Here is a 20,658-nt window from a genome sequence, read left to right as displayed (position 1 = left end):
TGAAAAAATGAATTTTCTGATCAAACAAAAAACGTGTACGTATTTTGTAGAGCTTTTTAAGCTGAGTCTAATGCTGAAAACCGTTTAAAATTTGGAGGATGCATTACAGAGATATCGGGGTTTAAAAACTGATTTTCCCGGAAATTTTGATGCCGCGTTCTTGGTTTCAAAAATAGTGCAAAATTTACACTGAAAGTAACTTCTACTGTAACAATTCGTACTGATCATAAAACTTTATAAAAAACATAAAATTAAAAGCATACTGTATAGTTTGCAAAGCTAAATACAAAACTTCAATTCGTTTTAAAATCGGATACTGCATTGCGAAGATATCGGGGTTTAAATATTGATTTTTCCGGAAATGTTGATTCCTCGTTCTTGGTTTAAAAAATAGTGCAAAATTCACACCTAAGTAAAGTAACTCCTGCTGAAAAGATTTCGTACAGGTCATAAAACCGAACTCCTTTTTTATATAGTTAATCAGAGTGTTTATTGAAACAATTTCGTTAATTCGGTCGATAATTACGTTGTTAGTTTTTATTAGTCTGATTAGTTTTAATCGAAATAATTATCGTACGATTCACCATGTCAACTCGCCATGTTTTGACTGCGAACAACAGCTGATAGCGGTGTGTCAGAAGAATGGCCTGCAAGACGGCGATAGTGGAAATTTCAGCTCAACTAACGCATGACAGATTATAAAGGTATGTTTCAATACAGGATATGTCGTATTGACTTTTTCTTTTCAAAGTGTTTGTGCACTTTTCAATCTAATCCGACATTCCTCTGACTCTAACCTCCGCTTTTGACGTGCGTAACAATATAAAAGCGGGCATTTGAGTCAGAGAAATCTCGGGATATTATCTGTCCAATGTATTTTCACGTGTATGTTTTGCACACTACTCGTTTGAATTTCTATTTATTATTATGTATATGTATGTCTTATTTTGTATTGAACAACACACCACACACTGTAAAACAGTGCAATTAAAAGAGGTGGGGGTCCAAAGGCACACAAGAGTAGAATGTTGTAATTAGAGTGCATGTTTGCATGATGATAACTTTACCCTAAATATTTGAAAATAGCAGATCTTTACCATATTACCTCCACTTAATTAATGAATTAAAGAACTCAGACAGGCTTGTGCTTAATTAAATAAATATATTTGACATGGTAAATATTCAGTCTAATTAAAATTAGAAGTTTTGTCTGGCTCGCCGTTATATATGATTATCGCCTGTGAAAGAGCATGTAAATCAGAGTGCAAGATGAAAAGAACTTAAAGTTCAGATTTTAGGTTAATGTTCCCTGATATCTATAAAACATTCTTTTCAAGATTTGATTATTTCACAGAACATTGTAAATTTTTTTAGATTAGTTTATCTTTTATATATTGGTATATTGAATTTTATTGATTCATTTTAGGTAAACTTTACATGCAGAACACATCTACATTGTAAACAGTTTTTACAGTAAGACAAATGTATGTAATAATTTTTACTACATGTGCCTCAGATCTCTCTCTCTCTCTCTCTCTCTCTCTCATGCTTTTAATCTTGGCAAAGCATCACAGAGCAACATCATTTTGTGCATATCTCTATCTAGGAAAAGAAATCAACAATGCTTTAAATTTCAAAATGAGCATGTATTATCATGCAATCCCTCATTTTTTCATTGTACAACTAAAATCCAAAGCTTTGTAAAATTGTTTATGGAATTTTATACATACTAAACATAATATTGTATTTAAAACCTGTCATTAATAAGAAAAGAGAAAAAAATCGCTAAATTTATTTACAAAAAAAAAAAACCCAGTAGAATTCATTTTAAAAAAATGGTATAGCAGAAAATTATACTGTTCGGATGAAATACTGTAAGTCGTTTTAATTCCACCGTGTTAAATTTTCATGATTTTTACTAAAGTATCAATTGTGATGGTTTTAATTTCACGCTGGTTAAAAATTCAATTGATCAGAATAGAAGCATTTAAATTTCATAATATTTGGTTAAAGTGTTCAAACTAATGCTTCTTAGGAAAATCAAAAAATAGGGGGATGGTATACATGTAAGGGTATTTCTAAGTGATGTGATGCTTTTGTCATGATAATATCATGTATATGTATGTAGTTTTGAATAAGGTTTCTTATTTAGGGAGGTTGAACAACAGTTGACCTCTGAAAGATTAGGTAAAGATGCTTTATTTATGGAGAGCCCTATAAATCTGTGTTAAATAGAAGAAAGTGGAAATGCTGGGTTCACTTAAATGGCCATATTTTTCTTAATCCTTAATGGAATTGGCATAATGAGGTATACTTTTTCTCAGAATAGCATAAGCTTTGTAAGTTTAAGACAAGATGACTTTTCAGAGAATGTTAGTGTAAGTTTCAAGACTACATGGTATTTTCAGATTTCTCATTTAACTGTAATTTTGAGTGGATTTTGTACCAAAAGTAGTCTATTTTGGGAAAATGGATGATTTTGTTGGTTATACATTGTATATGTCATTACATGATTTATTAGCTATAATATACACGGGAAGTAAATGCCTTTTAAATGTGTAGAATGACCACCACTAGAGTAAATTGGCTTAGAAAGTAGGTATTTCCTATCCTGATGACAATTAATAGGCTTAAGTTAATTACCGAGATAAGAATTAATACTGCACAGTAAAAGAGTTTTGATCAATTGAATTATTTAAATTATAAATTTGCAGCAATTTTGCTGTCTGATTTCATGAAATAACATTAAGCAACCTGACTTATATAACTCAATTTTTTTAAAACAGCATATTTTTCTTTCAAATAAAATTCACATGTAGACAAATGCAGTTATCAAAGTATACAATATGTCAAAAAATTCAAGTTTTTGCTCCTTCCTTTCCAAAAGTGATATTTTAGATATATTTACAGAATTCAAAAAGCCATGCCCCCCCCCCCTTTCCAATTGTCTCCATTACCATTACATGTTGGATATGTAAATGTACATTTGACCTTGAAATAACGTCTGCTATAATAATTACTCTCGAAATGATCAAGAAACAACAAATGTTTACCCTTTTATTGTATATATGCATCAAAAATGCAGGAAAACATGTAAAATTTGAACATTTATCATGGAATTCTCATCCGTCCCCAGGTACCCGGTTGTGTTTGAATTTCATTTTAATTAAGAGCAGACATCACACTGGTAGGTCTTACTATTTTAGCAAAGTTAAAAGAAGACTAGAAACAAAAATAAATAAGATATTCACTAAATATGATTATAAGCTTACTGTTTCATGAAAACAAGAAATCACATGTATGGCGGCATGTCTTTTTGTGAAAAAAAATGTTACATTACATCCTTTAACCAAGAAAAGATCAATTTTCAATATCAGTGATGGTTGTTTTTAAATATGTGTGAGAAATGACTTAAGGGAATTGCCACAAGTTTCATAATATTAAGGTGAAAGTGTTCAAACTAATGCTTCTTAGGAAATCAAAAAATAGGGGGAGGGTATACATGTAAGGGTATTTCTAAGTGATGTGATGCTTTTGTCATGATAATATCATGTATATGTATGTAGGTTTGAATAAGGTTTCTTATTTAGGGAGGTTAAAAATAGTTGACCTCTATAAGATGAGGTAAAGATGCTTTATTTATGGAGAGCCCAATGAATCTTTGTTAAATAGAGGAAAGTGGAAATGCTGGGTTCACTTAAATGGCCATATTTTTCTTAATCCTTAATGGAATTGACAAAATGAGGTATACTTTTTCTCAAAATAGCATAAGCTTTGTAAGTTTAAGACAAGATGACTTTTCGGAGAATGTTAGTGTAAGTTAAAGGTAGCAAGGGACAGTTTCGGATAAAGTACCCGTCAATATTTTTGTAAAATTGAGAGTTGCTGTACTTAAAGGCTTATGAGTGTTGCTAAAATTCATGAAATGATTTTTAATGATTATCATTACTTAGAGGGATGTCTCTTGTTGAAATTGATATTCAATATGTAGGCCCCATATGTTAGGTACATGAGATTCAGAAGTAAAATGTGAAACCTGCGGCTATGACTGTTGTGTTGACTTAAGACAGTGAAAATGCAAGTTACAGACGGGAGGGTAAATAACACGAAAAGTAGGTGGATGGGGCATTATAAACTATACACCGATAAGTTTCTGACATGTGATGGTGCAACATGCACATGGTACGTAAGGTCAACCCTTTGCAGGGAATTGGCTGGGGGAGGTCTAAAAAGCTGAAAAATCATGAAAAATTAGCAAAATATGGAAGGGTCAAAATCTCATAAAAACCAGTATGTAGAAAATTTTACAGGTTTTGACTAGTAATTTTCTTCAAAAATTGGTGTTTGGCCTTATAAAAAGTGAATTAAGGTCAGACGACACGTTCCTCAATTTTATATAACTTTTTCCAGGAATTTGTTGATGGTTTACTACTATTTTGACAAGCTTTCTTGCAAAAAATTAGGGTACCTTACTAGGCATTTCTGCAAAATACTAGAGTATGCAATTTCCTATATAATCTTGAAAATACACTTGAAAAGCTGATATAAAAATAAATACATATACAGCACAGCAAAATTCACTCTATAGGAACTCTGTCTCGGCCGGAGCGGAGATTTGAACTAATCATTTTTAAAATAATTATAAAATCAATATTTTTTATTGGAACTCTCTATAACAAGGAGAAACAAAAAAGATTCTCGAGGAACGTGTCGTCTGACCTTAAAGGTATTTGTGCTGAATGGGAACTGAGGAAATTCTAGTTACAGGGTTCCGAAGACACACGTCCCCAGGCTACAATGAAACGTATCAACAAAACTGTCCTGTGCCATCTAATGTCACGTATCGAGATATGTCATACTAATAACACGGCATGGTCAGTGTATTTTTTTTTCAGAAATACTATGCATATGTTAATGTAAACACAGCTATTATTAGTACCGGTACATGTATTAACACAGCTTATTGATTTTTTTAATTTCAGCTATTGGTGGCCACATGGTTTTTACCTGTTGATTCTTTTCAGCTCTTGAGGTTAACCTGTCATCTCTACCCACATGCATATTCCTTAATGTGTTCTACAGACTATTTACCAGTAAAAATTAAATCGGATAATTCATGAACATACAGTTACTGTAATGCAACTTTAAGAAAGCATCATGCCTTGTTGTGGTTTGTGTTTGATAAAAAATTATAACAAACAAAATTATGGCTGTTTAAAGTAATTTACAATTGTTAGCTGTGAAAATTTGTTTTTCAATAAAAGTATGCAATTATGTTTCTTTTATTTTGTTTTTAGCTTACCTGAGCCAAAGGCTCAAGTGAGCTTTTCTGATCACAATTTGTTGTTGTTGTAAACTTTTCATATTTTCATCTTTTTTTCAAGAACCACTGGGCAGATTTCAACCAAATTTGGCACTAAGCACCACCACTAGGTGAAAGGGATTCAAGTTTGTTCAAATGAAGGGCCACGCCCTCTTTAAAGGGGAGATAATTGAGAATTATTGAAAATTTGTTGGTATTTTTCAAAAATCTTCTCGGCCTGAAAAGCTTTAACTTGTGTGGAGGCATCCTCAGGTAGTGTAGATTCTTTATTCAAATCATGGTCCCCAGGGGTAGGGAGGGGCCATAAGAGGGGGGTCAAGTTTTACATAGTTTCAGCTTTTACATGGTAAAGACCTAGTAAGTTGTCAGAACTTGTATGTATACAATAAAATATGTTCAAATCAAATCAAGTTTTACATAGGAATATATAGAGAAAATCTTTGAAAATCTTCTTCTCAAAAACTATTAGGCCAGAAAAGCACAAATTAAAGTGGAAGCATCCTCAGGTAGTGTAGATTCAAGTTTGTTCAAATTATAGTCCCAGGTGGTATGGTGGGGTCACAATGGGGGAATTGATTTTTACATAGGAATATATAGAGAAAATCTTTAAAAATCTTTTTCTCAGAAACTAATAAGCCAGGAAAGCTGAAACTTATGTGGAAGCATCCTCAGGTAGTGTAGATACAAAATTGTGAAAATCTTGACCTCGGGGATAGGTTTGGGCCACAATGGGTGGGGGGGGGGGGGTCAAAGTTTAACATAGGAATATATAGAGTAAATATTTAAAAATCTTCTTCTCAGAAACTATTCAGCCAGATGATTCTTTATAATTGTTAAGACTTTGGCCCCAGGACAGTTCTTTGGCCTCACAAGAAGGTTCAGAGTTTGATGTAGGTTTATATCCCATATATAAACTATTGTTAAGGATCTTTTTGAGAACTGCAATACTCAACATGCGATATGACTATAAAATCAATATAAAATCATCCTTTTAGAAAAGGAACTAATGATTATAAACATAAGAATATTTAGGGGGGAAAATGGATTTTATTTATACAGGATCTACATGTATTATTGTACATTGTCCAGGTAGTTTGCATTGTGACTCCATTAAGCTGATTTTATCATACCTATTGTTCCTCAGGTGAGCGATGTGGCCCATTTGCCTCTTGTTTTAGTTTTTCATTGTTTTTCAATATTAAAAATTAAACATATGTAACCTACGGTAATTTTCATGATGAGTACAAAACTTAAATCCGCTTTTAAATCGGACGATGCATAACAGATATCGGGGTTTAAAAAATGATTTTTCAGAAATTTAGATCCTGCTTTTTTGGTTTCAAAAATAGCGTGAAGTACAAACTCGTACCAAAAATAATTCGAAGTTTGTTAAGTACTTTGACACCTTCGGAATTATTTTTTTGTTAAGTCGTTCTTAGAATCGTTAAGGTTTTTGATAATTCGTACATAGTATCATTCGTATTTATTTTTATCGTTTACTTTAAGTTGCTCGTTATTGATTTAAACACTCTGCTTCTTGCAGGAACATCAAGCTTTACTCTTGGCATTAACGGAAAACCCACTCGTTGCTTTGCAACGAGCTTTGCTCTAGTTATTAGGGTCTTCCGTTTTCAACGGAAGACCCTCTTGTTATTCTTCGGTTTCTTTCTATTATTATTATTATTAGGGTCTTCCGTTTTCAACGGAAGACCCTCTTGTTATTCTTCGGTTTCTTTTTATTAGGGTCTTCCGTTTCCAACGGAAGACCCTCTTGTTATTCTTCGGTTTCTTTCTATTATTAGGGTCTTCCGTTTTCAACGGAAGACCCTCTTGTTATTCTTCGGTTTCTTTTTATTAGGGTCTTCCGTTTTCAACGGAAGACCCTCTTGTTATTCTTCGGTTTCTTTTTATTATTATTATTATTCTTTTTCTTTTCTTCTGACTCCTTTTTTGCTTCATAACTCAAAAAGTGTTTAACCGATTTTGATGAAATTTTCAGAGATTTTTGTAAGTTGGCGTCCCTCAAAAATGTAAAAGTTTTAAAGAGAACGTCGCTCCCGTTTTGACGTGACGTCATTTTTAAAAATTTCAAAAAGTCATTTTGTCCCGGACTTTTCTCAAAAACGCTTTAAGATAGAGGCTTGAAATTTTGAATGGTTATGATTTGATCGATTTACCTCTGTAATAAGGCTGGAAATGAAAATCTATCACTTCCGGTCGAAACCGGAAGTAAAACAAAATTTTCGAAAAAATGAATTTTCTGATTTAATCAAAAATGTATATGTGTTTTGTAGAGCTTATTAAGCTTAATCTAACACTGAAAGCCGTTTTAAAATCGGACGATGCATTACAGAGATATACGAGTTCAAAAAATGATTTTTCCGGAAATTTTGATTCCGCGTTTTTGGTTAAGAAATTAGTATCAAGTTCTTGGTTAAATTAACTTGTACCTAAAAATTAATTGTTAAGTCGTACTGTAGCACATTCGGATTTTTTTTGTTTAGTCGTTCTTGAAATCGGAAAGGTTTTTGTTAAGTCGTACGTAAAATCATTCGGATTTTGTTAAGTCGTACCAGGAATAATTTGATTTTTTCAACTTTTTATTTAAGGTACTCTTGTTATTGGTTTAAGAGCTCTGCTTCTTACAGGAACTTGGTTTAAAAAATAGCGTTATGTTCAAAGTAAAATTAACTCGTACCAAAAGTCTGTTACCAAAATTAAATCGATAAATGCATGCTGATCATAAAATAGTTAATCAGCGTGTTCATTGAAACGATGTCGTTAATTTGATTGATTATTATACGTCGAGTGTGCTGGCTTGGAAAATAGTGACAATTTTTTTTTACCAGAAACATATAATAAAAACGAAGCAGCAAAACAGCAAAACAGTGAAAAGGAATTGAAAGCCATTAGTCAAGAAAGACGTTGCTGACAGTTAATGAAAGCGTAAGTTGATATATAAGCCTTAACCTAATCGTCACAGACAGTTGTTGAATAGTCGAACAACACGTATCCTGACATTGGATCATTGAATGAAGAGTTTGAAATATTTCAATATACCTAGGCCGATTTATTATAATTATTTACTTGCAAAATAAATGCATAAATGCTTGTTATACATGTTGAATTGTACTTTGTATATCAAACACCGAAATGAGTATCGTACGATTCGTCACGTCAACGCGCCTTGTTTTGATTGCGAACAGCTGACAGCGAAGTGTCGACATTTTCATATGATGCATGGCTTGCAAAACTTCGATAGTGGAAAATGCATCTCAACTATCGTTTGGGAGATTATTAAGGTATGTTTTAATATAGGTTATGTCCTTTCAGTATGTTTTAATATAGGTTATGTCCTTTAAAAAAAAAATGCACTTTTCAGCGTAACCCGAGATTCCTCTGACTAACCTCGTAACCTCCGCTTTTTATATTGTGACGTGCGTCACGATATAAAAGCGGGGATCAGAGTCAGATGAATCTCGGATTGTTTTGGTCAAGTATATTTACACGTTCAGGTTTTGCACATCGCTTTTTGGAATTTTTTTCGTTTTTTTTCAATATATGTTTGTCTTATTTCGTATTGAACTACATATACTGTACACTGTAAAACCGTGCTGGGGGTCCCAAGATACACAAGTCTAAAATGCTGTAATTAGTGTAGTTTATCTTTTATACATACAAGCTTATCTTTTAAAAAGATTGGTGAGCTAGCGCCGTAGCCATCCTAAAACACAGAAGCAGATTTCTAAATCATTGATTTAAATTCCTGAATTGATTAATTAACAATTAGAAGGCACAGTGGTGTACTGGAATTGTGCTGGAGTGGGGTCTCAATTTAGAATTGTGAATCTAGAGAGGGCTTCACATCGGCAATGGTATAGCTCATTGACTGTGCCTAAATCATTATGGTTCTTCTGTTATTTCAATTTCGAGATGAAAATTTTCAAGAACCATTGGTACTGTTGTGTAGCAATTGTATCTTCTCGGGCCTTTCCGGCATATCCGGCAAGCTCGGAAACATATCCGAGGTTGTTTTTAAGATAAAGCTAGCTATTTATTATAATATTTAAAATAACTTTGCATTATAAGACCTAAGCTACTGTTTTACATTTTCAATAAAACACAAAACTTCATGTGAGGATGATAAAACGCAATTCAAATGGTACTGTTTATCTACAGTAATACAGTATTCCCATAATCCCCCACTATGGAGTTGAGCATGCGTATTCCAGTGAAAAAGAATAACGTAGTTGCTAGCACTCGAGAGCGCTAGCAATTATTTTATGTTTAAGTAAACATTACATGCATATATCACATCTACACTGTATGTAAACAATTTTAAATTAAGACAAATATATGTGGATTTAAATCCTTGATACTGTGGTCTGGCCCTAGAATCATTAAGCAAACTTAGACTTACATGTACCGGTATGTCAAAAATTGTAAACCGTCTTGATGTCTCTTAATTGAAAACTCTGACAAAATTGAAATGCTATATTAAAAGTATTTTGATGTAATGTTGTCAATTACAAATTTCCATTGTCATTTTACGATAAACCATTATTTTATGACTGGTTGAAATTTTGACTGAAGTCTGAAATTGCTTCATGATCCTAAAACCAATTCTCTGTGTGTGTGTGTGTGTGTGTGTGTGTGTGTCTCTCTCTCTCTCTCTCTCTCTCTCTCTCTCTCTCTCTCTCTCTCTCTCTCTCTCTCTTGCTTTCAATCTTGGCATAGCATCAGAGAATAACCTAATTTTGTAACAGAAATATTTCTGTCTAGTGGGAAAAAAATCAAAAGTGCATTGAATTTTGAAACAAGCATATGATATCAATCTCTCATTTTTTTCTATGTTAATATTTGCAGCCGAATAACAAAGCTTTGTAAAATAGTTCATGAAAATTCATGCACATTTAATATGCATAGTATTGATAATAAAACCAAAAACTCCTCCCTTAATTTTTTTTTTTAAAAACCGGTATAATTGACAAACATCGTATAACAGAAGATTATAATTTGATGCTGTTTGAATGGGTGATATCTATTTCTATTTTTCATATTGAAATATTGACTGTCGCAGTGACATATGCTGTCGCAATATGAGTAAAGCAAACTCTCTCTTTGTGTTCTCTCTCTCTTTCTCTCTCTCAATCTGATATGTGTCTATGCACAAGAAAATTCCTTGATGTTATGATTTATGACTTGATATGAAAATTTCTGTTTCTGTATATACTGCCTAAATGTTAGTCATGTATTGGGATATTTCATACTTATTACACTGCATGGTCAGTGTATTTTTTCCAGAAATACTATGGATATGTTAATGTAAACACAGCTATTATTAGTATGTTAACACAGCTAATTGATTTTTTTTAAATTTCAGCCTAAAACAGACTCTTGTTACAACATGGCGGACACATGGCTTTTACCTGTTGATTCTTGTGGTTTCAGCTCTTGAGGTTAACCTCTCACCCCTACCCACATGCATATTCCTTGTGTTCAACAGACTTTTTACCAGTACATGTAATTCATATTAAATCGGATAATGCATGAACAAAAATGAAACTTTAAGAAAGCATCATGCCTTGTTAGGTTTTTGTTGATAAGAAATTTATTAATGACAAACAAAGTTAAAGCTGTTAAAGGACATTTACATTTTTTACAGTAGTTGTGAAGTTTTGTTTTTCAATAAAAGTCTGCAATCATGTTTCTTTTTTTGGTATTTTATAATTATATTCACCGGTAGATGTGTTTACATAATTGAAAAATTACCCCCTCCCCCTTTGCCAATTGTCTACATGAAGATTACATGTAGGATATGTAAATTTATTATTGAAATAACATGTGCTATTAATGCCTATGATACAATGTATTTACTTTTAAAATGAACAAGACACAACATAATTTTATCTTTTTATTAATGTATATATGCATAAAAGAATGTAGAAGAACTTGTCAAATTTGAACATTTTTCATAGAATTTTCATCTGTCTTCTCCAGCTTTCAGGGTTTGTTTGAATTGAATTTAAATATAAGGCAGATGTCTAACTTGTAGGTTTTACTGTTTAAGCATGTTGAAAAGGAGACTAGAAACCAGAATAGATGAGATATTCTCAAAATATGATTGTTAACTTCTGCTCATTGAAACAAGGAATGACATACAGGTGTCCTAATATTTGTTAATTAAAGTGCTACAAATCATTCAATAAACAAAAAAAAAAAATCAAATTTTTAGTATCATTGATGATTGTGTTCAAATATGTGTGAGAATTGACTCAAACAAATTGCTGCAAGTTTTATAAAATTAGGTAAAAAGATTTCAAACCATGACTTTTTATGAAATTTAGAAGATTGGGGAGGGTATACATGCAAGGTCATTTCTATGTGATGCGTTTATCGTGATAATATCATGTAGATATATGTAGTATTGAATAAGGTTTCTTATTAATGAAGATTGAACAAAAATCGCTCTCGAAAGGCCAGGTAAAGATGTTTTTCTATGGAGAACCCTATTAATCTGTGTTGAATAGAGGAAAGTGGAAATGGTGGGTTCACTTAAATGGCCATATTTTTCTTAAACTTCAAAGGAATTTGCAATATGTATACTTCTTCTCAGAATTGCATTAGCTTTATAAAACAAAATGTCTTTTCATAAAATGTTAATGTACTTATTAAGTTAATAGCTAGCAAGGGAAAATTTCAGATAAAGTACCTGTTAATATTTTTGTAAAATTGAGAGTTGCGGTATTTGAAGGTTTGTCAATGTTGCTAAGGTTCATGAATTTTAATGATTATCATATAGGTTTGAGAGAGATTTCTTGCTGGAATTACTATGCAGTAAGAAAGCCCCGATTTTCCGGAAATTTTGAGTCCACATAAACTTGAAATCTATTTTTCCGGGGAATGGTTTTCCGTTTAGAAAATAGCGTCTAGTAAGTTAAATCGTACCTTAAACGATTGAAAAACATTTTAAAATCCTCGACAGATCCTTGTTGGTTTTCGTTCATGCCCATAAATACCTCTTTTGTGCTGCAAAATACCTTAACCGATTCTCTATAATATCTTATTCAATTTAACGTAATATATTGGGTTTAGCTCGTTATTTTAAAATCGAAATTACTATCGTACGAGTGAACAACTTGTTGATACAAAGGTGAAGGTCATTTGGAAATTTACAATGCGTCCAGTGATGTTTGTTGAAAGCTGAAATTATTTATTGCCTCTGTTGACCGAGAATTGACCAAAATTAGATTGTGACTGGAACAGAACATTTAATGTAAAGTTCGACAAACCACAACGCTTGATTTTCCTTTGTTGTTTACCAACGCAAGTTCAGAGTCGTAAGTTTTGTTTTTGTTTTGTAACAGGTCACGTGTGCTGTTGTGCACACGGTCCTTGGCTATATCTCCGTTCATTTAATATTAAAGCCATCAGTGTTATATTTGTATTTCTTTTTACTGGTTTGTTGCTTTGCTAGAAACTCGGGTTTAGTAACGCGATCGGGATGCTGATTTGTTTTTTTTTTACCGGAGTTATCGTTCTTCTGAAAACTGTGATGAGTTGTTCATATCAGAGACATAAATAACAGAGATTTGCATCTGTTCGAAATCTCGCAAAATCCCGCGGTCCCTATTGTAAAGTGTTCCCAGTTTATATCGGTATATCTTTCTAATAAACAATTATATCGAAATATAAACGGCAAAACCTTTTACCAAAACATAAAAAATATTATATTTTCATGAGTTTATGTCATATAAACAATATTAAAAGAGGAGTTTTAGGAGGCAGCTGGCTACCCATCGTCCGAGATTTCGCCGATGTTTAAACCTAATGCAAACGTTTCATTTGAACGATTTTTTTTTGTTTTAAGATCATTATCTCAGTTTACTAAAATGTAGTTCTCAAAGTAAGGTTGGTGTGTACCATTTTTCAATAACAAAACACGCTAATGGCGGAGTTGCCAATCTCTGACATTTATGTCTCTGTTCATATGTAAGAAATAAGGAATCCTTCTTTGAGTATGTTGAGCTGATAATTTCGGTCGGACCGTGATCAAATCCAATAAAGCTCGAAGGGTTTTATGATAGATTTTATGACGCTCCGACCTGAATTATGATCTCATAATATTCAAAGAATGATTCCTTATTACTCATATTTATATAACTTTAAACCATTATACAATTAACTATTAAAATATAAATAAGCAAACCGCGCTGGTGCCCCAATTTGAAGTTATGGGTTTTATTGATAATCGATACGTAGTGTTATCACAGGCAAATAGACTGGAAAATGTAAATATGTTAATTTAAAAACCAGTTCATCATGTTTACCATATTACAGAGCTGTGGAAATATTTTTTTTGGAAGTCAGTTATTCTAACAGACATGTCATTAAACTTTGCCTGTCGGAATACCAACAATTAAAATGAAGTATGGAAAACTGAAAAAAAATTCAAAAACACATACTGCATATTTCAAAACTGTAATTATAGAAGTACTCAATTTCCAACAAAATAAGTGAAAAAAAAATTTTTTGAGACACTATAAGAGTTGAGAATGAAGAAAATTAACTTCAAACATCTGCGAACTCACCTTAAAAAAGGTAAGCCTATGAAAACGTATCTCAATTTTATCCGTGGGATGACACATGTCACTGAATGTTTGCCTTGTAATCCACTTTGACGACAGGGCATTTTTTTTAAGGTCCAAATTCGAAGAATTATGATATTTGATAAAAATATGCAAGATACCATTTTTACTACACAATTTTTAAGAAAGAGAATCGAGCGTCTGCTTGCTTGTAAGAAGCAATTTTGTTTGCAATCTGAGGCGGATCAAAGATAATCCACATGCACCTGCGGTGTTAATCATGATAGGCATTTCTATTAACTTTTACACACATGATTTCTTTTACTGGACACTCAAAAAATTATTTTTAAAAGCTTTAAAAAAATAAACAATGCATAATTATGCATTTCTTAAATTTTTAATCATTTGTCCCAAGACATGTGAAGCACATGTTCCTCTGTTTGTGTGCATGTGGCTGCAGGGACATCAAAAAGAATATTGCTTTTAATATGATTGAATTGCGATTATGATATAATTTTTTATGTTATATTCTAACATTTTATTTTTTTATTGTTGGATTCTTTTAAAATTTTGATCTTGTTATGAAAAGATGTGAGCAGCAATAATGGGGGTGGGAGGGGGGGGGGGGGTACTCAAACTTCCTGTAAATCAAAGGTCATGGACAGGGTTTAATTTTAGCCAGAAGTAAGGGGATATTGATGAGAATAAAATAAAAATAATTCCTCAAATTAAATAAATGAACAGTCCAGATTTTTACATGACATCTTACATGAAGAGAATGATATAGAAATTTTAATCATGTATTTTTCGGCAATAATGGATACTCACACGTTAGGGAAGTTGTCTGAGGAATACCGATGTGTCAAGGAACGAGACATTTACAGCGATCTCATTTTGTGTTTTTTGCCTTATGCTGATGGGGCAAACAACATCGGTCCGGCGGTCTGGCATTTAACCAATTTATGATGGTCTTGGCTAAATTAAGCCGGTCTTGCTGGCATGACCGGCAGTTTTCCACAGCTCTGTATTATATTTATAAAGCTATTCTCACTTTAGTATAATAACTGTTTTCAACAGGTAACTTGATTTATCGAAATGAAAGTATTTACCAAAATGAAGCCTGGAATTATCGAAATCACACTCAAATATACAGAAATAACACTTAATTTTTATTAAAAAATGTTTTCAAAACAGATATATTAAATTATATCAATTAGAATGTCTTTATCATTGTAATTAATTGGTATAATTGCAAGAAAGAAAATGGTTGGATAGTTGGAAAATTATGAGATGAGCATGCATGTAATGCATGTAGTTTGACCCTCTGATATTTAAAAGCCTACAAGTAAAATTCCTCATCTATTGATATATGTATTGTTTGTTAGAAATTACTAATTTCTTTTGATTTTTTCCTCATAGCTTATTTTATACAAGTAATAAATCATTATTGTTGTTATAAGGGTTTTTGTTTTTTGATTTTCAATAAATACAATATTTAACTTAGGTTTTTAATTCTGCATTTACCTGAAAGACATAAACGTATGATATAATACCTCCCCATTTTAATGTATCTAAAGTGTCATTCCTGAGATTTTAGTTCATTTTGGTAATTTCAGGTGTCATTTCTGAAAATCCTGTCATTTCAGTAATTCTATGTACCGGTTTTCAATTGTGAAGTGCTCTGTGTTCAAGGGTTGTAATTATTGCTCATCAAATTTTGTCTTCTTAAGAGACTTACCACATAAAAGTTCTTAAAGTTTTGGGGCAATTGATTCATGACCACACAGTAACTCTTTGAATGTAATATGAAGGAGGTCAGTTATGGTAAGCAAGATAAATGGCAATGGGATGTTTTGCTCCTATACATGTTTCCCCCTGAGAGGGTTCGCTCCTATTCTAATTCGCCCTGAGATGGTTCGCACTGTGCAGTTACGCATTGATTACATGCGTAATTGTGAACAATTAATGAAACATATACATGTAAATGTGAAGTAAATAATCCAAAATCTACTCATGTTTTATTTTGATACAGTCTATTAAAGTAGGCCTTTCAGCATTTTGCTTGTTATCAACTTCAAATGTTGATTACCAGTATCTATCTGCAATAAATGAAAATTTCTGACTTCTCAATAACAATGTATAAATGGACATTTTAAAGAATATCAGATAAACTATGGCACAATTATGGTGTGGAATACAGCTATAAAGACTGGTTGTTAGCTCCGGTTGTGAGCTACACAGTAATAGCTATTATATATAAATCTTCTTCAACTTGGAGGAACTCTACACTTTATTTTGTAAGGTTCGCTATAGAAAACATTACTATGTATTATTAATGCATATTTTGATGATTACATATATACAGGGGAGGGGGGGGGGGGGGTTAATGTAAAGTTCAAGCAGATAATTTATTCAATACTTATTTTGATCATTACATTTCATAAGAGGTGGGGGGGGAGGGGGGTAATGTAATGTTCAATCAAGCAGATAATTTATTATTAATTAATAATCTGAAGTGAATGACTGGCTATAATTCTTATTACAACACAATTCTCACCTCTTGTTCTGAACCTTACAAAACAGTATGGTTGTAATGGCTTCATAAAATTGGTAAGTAATCATCCTGATCAACCAAGCATGTTTTATCCTGGCGGTGCATGTATAAAAGCAAGCACTGTTTCAATGTGTTTGTTTGTGTTAGTTTTTCTTTTGAAACATAACTTCAAATCGTGTATAGATAATAATTAATTTCAGAGGAATAATAACATGAGAAAAATATCTAAATACAGTGAGATCTTTCGCTCTGAGGCAGGTGCAAACATTTCAGGGCGAAACAAAATTGGTGAGAACCATCCCAGATTCTGATAATTTTACACAATGAGAAGAAATATTCTAATTCATGCATCAATCCACACAAAGTGGATGACAGTCAGTTACCCCAACAATGGAAATAAATATTTCATTTAAAGTGTTCAAAAGCAGCAGTGTTAAAACTATCTTTAATTAGGGTTGCTATGATAATGGTCCATTGTGTTAATATAAGTAGTTAAACTATTGTATTTCTTTTGTTTATCTCTAATTATCAACATTTTTGTGAAAAACTGTATATAAATAGCTTTTGTCAAGCTATTGATAATAACATAATAAGTTGTTAATGCTATATAGCTTATTGGAGGTATTTAGCTAATGAAGATATTGTACTGGACCCGCTGAATGCTGAAAAATCTACAATTTTTTATATTGAACAGCTAGTACATATGTATAATTGACCCATTTCTTTATTATAGTCAATATGCATTATTATTTAAAAAGTCAAAAGCTTTAGCAATGCATCATCTATGAAATGTTATTAGAAAAAATATGAGATTTAAATACTTCATATAATATACATTTGCTACAATGAAATTATAATTAAGGCATCTTGAGATATGTCTAGTTTTGAAAACAAGTTGCTCAAACTTAAAGTTGTGAACAGATTGGACGGCTTTTATTATAGCTTTTGTTATGAAAACAGAGTTATCTGACAGTTCTAAAAAGAATTTAGGATGTTTATATCATACACATAGAAAATAAATGTAAACCTTTGAGAATTAGCTTATGGGTGGTATTATCCTAATCCTCTATTTATATGCTAGTTCAACAATCAACATACAATGAACACACTTAAGCCACTTAAGTATTAAATGGTAATAGTCCTGCATGGTAGACTTGAAAAATTTTTCAACTGGTTTATAATGCTAACTTATGTAAAATTATGATGTGGGCAACCTAATGAGGAACAAATTCAAGTTTTTCAAACCATGATATGCTGACAAATAAAGGGTCATTTGGTAGAGTGCACATTTCTACTTCATATGGTTTTACTTGCAATGTTGTGTTTTCAAGAATGGTAATTAAAGCCGTAAACATTGTGATATCGCTCCTTTTTAGCTCACCTGAGATGAAAGCTCAAGTGAGCTATTCTGATCACATTTTGTTTGTTGTTTGTCCGCTGTTCGTCTGTCTGTAAACTTTTCACAGTTTCAACATCTTTTCAAGAACCAATGGGCCAATTTCAATGAAACTTAACACAAATCATTCTTAGGCTAAGGGAATTCAAAGTTGTGTAAATTCAGGACCACGCCCTTTTGCAAATAGAGATAATTAGGAATTATTGAAAATTTGGGATAAATATTCAAAAATCTTTTCTCACGAACCTTTAGGCCAGGAAAGCTGAAACTTGTGTAGAAGCATTTTCAGGTTGTGTTGATTCGAAGTTGTAAATATCATGACCCTGGGGGGTAGGGTTGGGTTACATTAGGTAGTCGACTTTTTACATAGGAATATATAGAGAACATTTTAAAAATTTCCCTATCAAAACGATTTGGTCCGGAAAGTTATTTATGTGGAAGCTTTCTTGACTGGCATAAATTCAAGGTTGTGAAAATCATAACCCTCCAGGGGGGGGGGGGGGGGATTATATAGAGTAAATTTTTAAAAATCTTCTTCCCAAGAACCATTTGGCCAGGAAAGATGAAACTTATTTGGAAGCATCCTCAAGTTTTGTAGATTCAATGTTGTGGAAATCATCGGGGGTATAATGGGGCCACAATGGGGGGGGTTGCATTTTTACATATGAAAAATATAGAGTAAAACTTTAAAAATCTTCTTCTCAAAACCATTAGGCCAGGAAAGCTGAAACCTAGGTAAAAGCACCCTTTTGTAGTGTAGATTCAAAGTTGTGAAAATTATGACCCTTGGGGGTAGGGTGGGGCCACCATGAGGGGGGGATTTTTACATAGGAATATATAGAGTAAATTTTTAGAAATCTTCTCGGAAACCAATATGCCTGTTTAGCTGAAACCTGTATGGAAGCATTGTCAGGTAGTGAAAATTCAAAGTTGTCAAAATCATGACCCTCAGGGGTAGGGTGGAACCACAATGGCCGGTTGTTTTAATTTACAAAGGAATCTATAGAGTGAATCTTTAAAAATCTTCTTCTCAAATATCATTTTGGCTGGAAAGCTGAAACTTGTTTGGAAGCATCTTAAGGCAGTGAGATATCAAGTTTATTCATATCATGATTCCTGGGGGGGGGAGGGGGGGGGGGGTTGACGTTACAATGGGGGCGGGGGTCGAGTCACAAGGGGGGGGGGGGCAAATTTTACATAGGAATATATAGATAAATAGTTTTAAATCTTTTCCTAAAAGAACATTTGCCTTGAAAAGCTGTAACATTAGGAAAGCAACTTCAGAAAGTTGTTCAAATCACAATCTTTAGGAGTAGTGTGGTGCCACATTGGGGATTCAGTTGTCAAAGGAAAACATTTTAATTATTTACAAAATCTGAAATGTTATTTAATATGCTTTTACTTATATGCAAGCATTATTATGCATTGCTGATTCTTTAAAATTGTTTAAACTTTGGCCTCTGGATGATGATTATTGGGCCTCACAAGGGGTTCAGAGTTTGATGTTCGTTTATATCCTGTACATATGAACAATTGTTAAGGGTCTTTTTGAGTACTGCAATGCTGAATGTGTATGACTATAAAATCATCCAGAAAGAAAAGGGGCTTGCTTATAAATGTATGAATATCCAGGGGGAAACAGATTTTTTTGTAACTAGGAACTACATGTATTATACCACATTATCCAGATATTTTGTAACATGACTCCATGAAGCTGAATTTATCATGCCTATTGTTGCTCAGGTGAGCGATGTGGTCCATGGCCCTCTTGTTAACATTAACATATACCCTTTGAAACAAAAATATTTTAATATTTTAGCTTAAAAGCTCCAAGCTTGTTCTGTATGGAATCATTTAAAAACATTTTTTGTCGGAGAGACTTCCCTTATAAAGATAGTATCAGTAAAATAAAAGTGCATACTTTAGTGTGAGGTTACGGCTATAATGATAGGTACAATTTTAAAAATTTATTTTTGATTGTAGATGCCAAAGAGGGTTAAGGTCGATAATAGGGGTCAACGGCAGAAAGACAAGATCAGAAAGAGACTCAAACGACACCACGCTTCTTCTGATGCATCATTAGATGAGACCACAGAGTCTATTGTCCCTTGCGGGTCAATGGACGGGGCTAACTCAGCTCCTCCTGGTAATCTTCCAGGGTATGGTTCGATGGGGTTACCACCTAAAGAGGAAAAACCCCTGGCCAGGATGCAGGCCTCGCCTTGTGTGAAAATGCATCCACCTGCCCCGAGGTTGCCATCTCCTCGGGGAAGTCGTCTGTTTGTCAAAAACGTGACAAAGGCACTGTCCACTGACTCCCCAGTGTGGGTTTGTACTCCTGCGAGGGTACCTGGGCATGATGAAGGCTCTGAGCCTAGCCCAGCAGGTCAGGCGCAGCTGGACTCCTCCGTGCTAAGAGGGTCCAGCAGTTTATCAAAAGATGAGGAAATAAAGACAGTATTCAAAATGGCTTCTGACAGTATAAACAGTTCTGACTTGGTCACGGAAAACAGTATTTGTTACGAACAAACAAAGCATAGTTACATTGAAGTAAATGATGTGAAGAATGGACATGGTGTTTTATCTCAGGGTATCCACCCGAAACCCGCAAAGAAACAAAAACTTGAATATTTATATGACAATGAGAAAGACAATACACACATGAATGAAAACAAGACAAATCATGAACCTGAATCTTCACCTGAGAAATTCTTTGTCCAGAATAGCAAATGTAAACACGAGATTGATTGTAATGAAAACAACACAATGTTTCAAACATCTGTTCAGGGTTCATTTC

At 33.0% G+C, this 20,658-nt stretch overlaps 3 long non-coding RNA genes across 3 annotated transcripts in view; 2 read left to right on the top strand and 1 right to left on the bottom strand.

Moving 5' to 3' along the window:
* LOC136273610 (uncharacterized) overlaps positions 1 to 20,658 on the bottom strand; it is a 72,064-nt gene that overhangs the window by 5,029 nt on the left and 46,377 nt on the right. The window lies entirely within an intron of this gene.
* On the top strand, positions 421 to 5,274 carry LOC136269847 (uncharacterized). Its single transcript, XR_010707417.1, has 2 exons — positions 421 to 704; positions 4,983 to 5,274. It is a non-coding gene; the product is annotated as an uncharacterized lncRNA (long non-coding RNA).
* LOC136269846 (uncharacterized) lies at positions 7,989 to 11,030 on the top strand. Its single transcript, XR_010707416.1, has 2 exons — positions 7,989 to 8,625; positions 10,707 to 11,030. It is a non-coding gene; the product is annotated as an uncharacterized lncRNA (long non-coding RNA).

This window comes from Magallana gigas, chromosome 1, assembly GCF_963853765.1.
Source record: "Magallana gigas chromosome 1, xbMagGiga1.1, whole genome shotgun sequence".
Taxonomy (NCBI): Eukaryota; Metazoa; Mollusca; class Bivalvia; order Ostreida; family Ostreidae; genus Magallana; species Magallana gigas.
Note: the sequence above shows the minus strand (reverse complement) of the source record. Positions and strands in the feature narration are given on the sequence as shown.